The sequence below is a fragment of the Danaus plexippus genome, chromosome 14, assembly GCF_018135715.1.
Source record: "Danaus plexippus chromosome 14, MEX_DaPlex, whole genome shotgun sequence".
Lineage (NCBI taxonomy): Eukaryota > Metazoa > Arthropoda > Insecta > Lepidoptera > Nymphalidae > Danaus > Danaus plexippus.
The window spans coordinates 3,029,436-3,036,991 of NC_083546.1; positions in this window are offsets into that span (position 1 = coordinate 3,029,436).

Consider the following 7,556-nt stretch of genomic DNA (forward strand, 5'->3'; position numbering starts at 1 on the left):
CGTCCTCATGACCTTCGGCCCCAACTCTCTGAAATGGGGCACGAAGGTCCACCCTCCGTCAAGGGTGAGCCCCAGATATTTCATGGTAGGGCTCACCCTGACCCTCCCTCCTCCTATGAGGAGGGTGGCACCCGGCGGGGGTCCTTTCCGCCCAGTCCCGCGGAAGAGGAGGGCTTCGGTCTTGTCGATTCTGACCCGAAGCCCCAACCTCTCTATGCGGCTGACCACGAGAGCAGTTCCGACCTCGGCCAGCCGCGCCGCCTCCTTGTAGCTCCGTCCCCGGGATAAGACGAGGGTGTCATCAGCGTAGCATATGACACCCATCCCGGGGAGGAGGCGGCTCCGCAGGACCCAGTCATACCCGACGTTCCACAGGACAGGTCCCAATACCGAACCCTGTGGAACGCCGTTGTCGACTGTCCACCACTCTATGGACCCCCTCCGGTTCTCGACTGCCACCCTCCTCTGGGAGAGGTAGCTGCCTAACAGCCTCCTCAGATACAGGGGCACTCCGAAGTATACGAGTGCCGCCCGTATCGCGCTGTGTGGGAGGCTGTTGAAGGCGTTGGCGATGTCCAGCGACACCGCCAACACTACCTCTCCTCTGCGTTCCGCCTCTTCCGTCACCGCCCTCAGGCGTTTGAGGGCATCAACGGTCGACCGGTGGGCTCGGAACCCGAACTGGGACTCTGAAAGTCCCGGTCCCGAGCCTTCCTCCAGGTGCCGAACGAGACGGGTGGCTATAATCTTCTCAAAAGCCTTCCCCGCCTCGTTCAGCACAACCACCGGTCGCACCGCCGAAGCCGAGTCCGGAGGCCGGCTGCCTTTCGGAAGTAGGCATAGCCGGCCTTCTTTCCAGGCCCTCGGGAACTGCCCGGACCTCAGACAGAGGTCGAACAGCTCCCTGAGGGCTCCTCCGAGGTGCACCAGGGAGAGGGCCAGAACCCTCCCGTGCACCCCGTCCGGACCCGGTGCGCTCTTCTTACTCAGGAGGCGAGCCAGAATCGCCTCCATTTCAGACTCCGTGACGGTGGGCGGAACGCGGTCGCCCTCTTCCAGCGTCTGCCGAGCCATTCTGGGGGGAGTGAATCCCGCCGGGGCGTCGGGGAAGAGTTCCCCGACGATCCCCCTCAGAACAGCCGGCTGGAGCACCTCCGTGATGGGGGCCGACTGGGCGCTGATTTTGTTCCGCGCCCGCTTGTACGGTCGGCCCCAGGGGTCTCGATCGAGCCCCTCCACCAGCTCCAGCCAGGCTGCCTCTTTGGCTCGGCAGATGGCCTGCTGCAGGATCAACTTTTTCGCCACGTAGACCCTGTACAGCCGGCCATCACGCTCCTCGTCCTGGGGGCGGCGTCGCCTGCTCCGGGTGTATGCCCTCCTGGCCCCGTTGCAGGCGACCCGGAGGTCGGAAATGTGGTCCGACCACCAGTACACCGCACCCCGCGGGGGTGGACGTCCAACGGGGGGCATCGCCGCTCTGCAGATGTTATGGAGAACGTCCCCAAAGCGACTAGCCCCCTCGTCCACCCCCAACTCCTCACTACCCGGGAGACTCCAGCGGCCGACAACGGCCGCTTCCTCAGCCAGTTCCCGGTTGAGCCTTGACAGGGCCCAACGCGGGAACCGACTTCTCTCCCGGGACGACGAGGAACTCGACGCTGGACTCCGGCGACCGGCAGGAGTGGCAGACACTTCGAACCGTATGTAGCGGTGGTCCGAAAGCGTCTCCACTCCTGCCTCAACCCTCCATCCCTCCACTCTGCGTGCGATGGTCGGAGTGGCGAACGAGACGTCCACCACTGAACCTCCCAACCGTCGCACGCACGTCTGGACTGTCCCCGTGTTGAGTAGGGACAGCCCGGCAGTTAGCGCCCATTCCTCCAGCTCCCTCCCTCTGGGTGTTGTGAGGGGATTTCCCCACGCCGTGGACTTGGCGTTGAGGTCCCCCATCACAACCACCTGTAGAGGCGCTAACTGCCCTACCACCGGCCCGAGAGAGTCGAGAAATCTCTCAAAGGCCGGCAGGTCGCGGTTAGGAGAGAAATATACCCCGACTATGGCAATCTCCCCCCGAACCGCCGCCACATACCCATGGCCCCTCGCCTTGACTGCGAGGGGGGGCACGGCGCCCGGCCGCGTGACGATCGCCACGGAGCCGCCCGTGTCTCCCGCCCAATGAGGTAGGGCAGGGACATAGTACGGCTCCGCTATGACCGCCACGTCAACGGCCCACTCCACCATGGACTGCAGGAAGAGGTCCTGAGCCCCGGCGGAGTGGTTCCCGTTGGCCTGCAGGAAACTGAGATGTCCGGCCATTATTCGGACATCTCAGCTCCCGACGCCCGCCTCGAAACCCCCGCCCTTTGTGGCTGGGCCGGGAGTTTCCCACGGGTGGATGGGGGGCGGCACGAATGACCCCCCATAACATGGTCCGCCGGCTTGCTCGCGTCAGCGCACACAGCGCAGCGCGGTGACGCAGAGCACTGGGCGGACTTGTGGCCCTCCTTGCCGCAGCGGTAGCACAAACCGCTGCGGTCTTTTGGACTGGGGCACGCGGCCGCTACGTGCCCCGTTCCCAAGCACTTGAAGCAGTGCTTGGGTCGTGCCTCCATGTGCGAGAGCCGCACCTGGCTCCACCCGACTGACAGGCTGCCCAGCTGCAGCAGCTTTTTAGCCGCCGTAGCCGGCACCTCCACCAGGGCGGAGCCTGTGCCGCGAGGCCCAGGTCGCACGCTACGAACCCTGACCTGGGCCTCGGTGCAGCCCCCCTCCTGCGCGACCGCGGCTATCAGCCGGTCCGCGGTCGTCGCGTCGTTGAGGCCCGTTACTCTTACGTCCGTGAATTTCACGGGCCTCGACACCTCCGCCTCCTCCGCCAGCACAGACTTCAGCTTAGCGGCCAAAGCGTCGGCTTTGTCCGCGCTGGCTGAGCCGGGCACCTCGATGATGCGGGCCCCTGTTGCCGATGAACGGATTTTCAGGGGCCCGATACCCAGCTCCTTCGTATTTACCTCCCTCTCGGCCCTTAAGAGGACCGACAAGTAGGTCGCCCCCTTAGCCGCTGCTTCAGGCCGTAACTTCAACATTACGGCCTGTGAGCGTGGGAGCGCCACTTTCTTGGGGTCCTCCTTAGGGCCCGCCTTCTTTTTTGGTTGTGGCGCCGGTGTTTTGGGTACCGGCACCACTTCCTTCTTTTTGGGGGCCTTGCGGCGGACCACCTCCGTCCACCCCGCCGCAACGGCCCCGGCCCCGGCAGTTATCGCCTCAGCCCTTCCACCGGAGGTGGATGGACCGAAGGCGGTCCAGGCAACCTCCTTCCCCCCCTTTGATTTCTTGGCCTTCCCCTTGGAGGGCGCAGGGAGGGAAGGGAAATCATCCTCTGACACTAATATTACCGGTGCCGGTGACGCCAGTAAAGGGGCTGAGGATTTGGCCCCTCTTTGTATGGCCGCCTGGCGGATCGCCGCTCTGGCAGCCACGGCGACGGCCGAGTTATCTCCCGCCAGGGGAGGGCGGGCGACCTCTTCCCGCCTAAGCCGGGACTCCAACGCGGTCAGCCGTCCATCCACCAGGTTGCCCACCAACCTGGCGATGTTTGCTTCAAGCGCCTGAAGCTGGTCCTGGCCGACCGGCCCACCTGCCTTAACCGCCGCCGCCCTCTCCCTCATCATCTCCTCGTATTGGAGACGGTGAGCGCGTACCTCTTCTTTGAGACCCGCGTTCTCCCTCTGGAGCCGACCAATGTCGGCTCTGAGGCGGTGGGTCTCTTCAGCCTCGGTGCGCGATACGAGCGCATCCAGGGACTCCCTCAGGAAGGCAGAGGCCTTCATAATTCGGGACGAGTAGCCCCCTTTGAGGTTTCTACTCTTTCCCACCAACTCTTTGATAAGGTCGAGGCTTTTCTCGGCCTCGACCTTTATCGCCTCCGCCCCCATTGCTTGCAGGTCCAAAGGGACCTCCCTCCCCTTCCCCTTCGTCTTCCCACCCCCCACAAGAGGTTAACCTACTTCCATCTTACATAAATGTATTTGTGCTTACAATATTGCAATGATAAAATATACATTTGTATCATTATAATTACAAATAAATATATACATATATATCTATATATTATATTCACATGTGTATGTATGTACGTGTTGATATTTTTGGCCTCATTTCAATGGACACAGATAAAGTCAAGGTAGAATAAAAAATAGCAAAAGAAAATATTGTAATATTCGATTTGAAATGTTTAATTTACAGGGAAGTGACTTGCTTTTATTATAAATGTAAATAATTAGCTCATAATAAACTTACAGAATTGAATATTTAAATCACCATGACCGTATATGGGCAGTAATAAAATTTTCCCGCTGGCTGTGTAAGATCCCCACAATTCGCAATAACTGACATGATAATTTATTACTGCTTGTAGCTTTTTTGTATCCCACCTGAAAATTTACAATCAAACTTTTAATTCTTCAATCAGTACCAAAGCATAATTTTAAATTAATTGAATTCAAAAAGTAGATAAATAATTCAAAGCATAATACAAATAGTTTTTTGAGGATTATTTATTCTATTAAATGTACATATTCGAATGACATTGGTTTTATTAAGGTCAGGATTTCTTTTTCTTTAAGATAAGTGACACTACAAAGAAGTTATTTTTATATTTTATGTAAACCACATTTGGGTAAAAGATGCAAGCGATGGATATAAAATACTACTTTCACTTTTTATAAATGATATGTATTGTACGTACTCGATATTATCAATAATAATATCCTTGGAACCTTTTAACCGACCGTCACGCAGAGTAAAAACAAGGCCTGTTAAATTAAAATTTAATTCGTCAAGCTTGAGTACATCCATAACTTCCACATCCAGCGTTGGAACTCCTTTCATTATGATTGGAATTGCATTTTGAAAAGCTTTCACCATGCAAGCTGAATCATCAAGGTAGCACTTGTCTAACTGTAAATCTATAAATCCATTTTTTTTTATATACCATTAAGAGTATTTAAAAGAATACAACAAAATTCTAATATTTGTAAATGTATAAGTGTATTTATAAATGTTTCAATTTGAAAAGACTGCGAAAAAAATATATTTCAACGACGTCCAGACCTTTTTTCATACACGGAGGTGATGTAATGACCTTATGAAGGCCCAGCGATGACCGTCCGACATCGACAAAGACGGACGAAATCTGACAAAGCCTACCCTAGGTGCAACAGAATGACGTCATATCACAGAAATCGTTCAGAATTGCACTGGAGAATATATTTAAGATGCCTTACTATAAGGATCGGGATATCAATATATGTAATTGGGGCCCACCTTTGTCGCCTACAATTTGCAGATGACATCAAAATATATAAGGGATGTACCGTTGTCGGAGCAACAAAACATAATGGTTAGCATGGTTAGTTCTTCGCAAAGAAACGCATACCTCAACTTTTAAAGAGAAAGCATGAAAAAAACGCCTTACTTGTGACGTTAGTGTCACTACAGAGCAGGCGGCAAAACGGTAAATAAGTGTGCAGGACGTCCTGTACCTAGGCGGTACAAAAATCTACGTAGGTGTTGGAAAAAGATTGGAGGACATAAGCTGGGGGTTGAGCTTACTGAATTCTATAAAAGAGGTCTATTTCCAGCAATGAAAAAATTACGGCTGACGGTTATGAAATAGGCGAATATTCAAAAATTTACAACAGTTTGACTCTATTTTACTTACTTGAACTCGAAGTTTATCATTAAACATAACTTAAAATAAAAAAATGTATCTTTAATATATTTATATACAAGAAAAAAAAACTTGATTTTGGTAGCTGTGAAATGGAAATGAACAAATAATATTTCAGTGCAAATAAATTCACATAAATCCTTGTTCCATATGTTGATAATATTTTTATTGATTGCAATTAAAAATGAATAGGAACTACGTATATATGTATGTTACATACCTATCGCAGTAGTCAATTCAAATATAAAACCGCACGTTAGTGTCAAGACAAAACAAATGAAAGAAAATTTCATTTTTAAAAGAACAGTTAACAAAGAAAACTTACTAAATCAGAGAACTTTTCAAAACTAAGATGACGGTGAGAAGTGATTAAATATAAACCTTAAGTAATAGTCACCTCATTATCTACATTGTATCATAATTATTATTTACAGTACAAAGTTTAAGTTTCGTCATAAAAACTTATAAAAAATATAACGTAACTCTTACTATTATACGTATTTTTAACAGATTATATATTAACTTGATTAAAATATATTTTGATTGGTTTCTGCTTCTTTTACAGCAATTAAATTATTCGTAGGGACATACTTCATATTACCTTTTACATTTGATTCACGTTTTTGAAACAGGTGACTGGTGGTTCACGTAGTCAAGGACCTCGATAATTAGACCAGATTAGACCAGGACCAGATTTTAGAAAACATTCACGCCCAGTAGTGGACTGGAATTGACTTTCTTCGTACTGTATGCACATCAATAAAATTATTTATTATTATATAAACAAATCAAATAATCAGAGCAAATCGTGGTGAAATAAATAAAATAATATATTTTGTAACGAAACCCTAAAATTAAAGAGTTATAAAGTGAATCTTTTAAAATTAAAATGTGTTAAATGTCCACTGCAAGATACATCATTTTATACAAAATACTATAAAAACAAAGTTGTTATTTATATCATAGAAGCAACTAGTTTTAACAATATTATTCTATTTAAGAAGCGCTTATGACTTTAAAATATTGATGGGTATCTTGAAAAAATATATATTATTAAAAAATGATATCGCCTATAAGGACATCTGAAGAATAACCTCAATGAACTGATCTTATCTTCATATCTTCATTTGTATAAAGATGCAGAAGATTTGTTAATATCTACTACATGTATGTCACTTAGCAAACATACGAAATTAGGCAAAATTTAAGATGAAGACTCAATATCGTTTCCAATGTTTCGATGTTCGGAATGTGGGACAGATATTTGACGAGTAACTTTCTGGATTTATGTCTCAATTGCATATATTATTTTTGAATATATATTCAAGAAAGTTAGTAACTAACTCCATTGTTATATAAATTTTCACAATTTCTTAGCCTTATAGACTAAAATTATGCTGGCACCGTACCTTTTATTACTTCTCCTTGACTAGGTTCTCGCTATTTAGATACCTTTCAAAAGCTATTAGATAAGTTCGGCTTCAAACCCTGTGCTTCCGATATCTTCGATTTGGGCAAGTTGGAGAATTACGGATTATCATTTTCAACTTAATTGGCTCCCAATGCTTCTTCGCCGGAAAATGCATATATAAACCAAGTTTATAATGTTTTTAAAAACTCATCCCGCTCCTACTTTAAAGAACTTTTCTACCCATAACCTGTTAGTAGTCGCCTTAAGCTATCCTGTGTAATAACTAAATTTCTTGTTGTACCTTTGTAAGACTCAAACCACTTTTCTAAGTCTTTTACTACACATGAAGTGTGGTTGTGAAATTTCATAATAGATCGTATTAAATATAGTCAATCGTGTATTAACTTAAAAAAG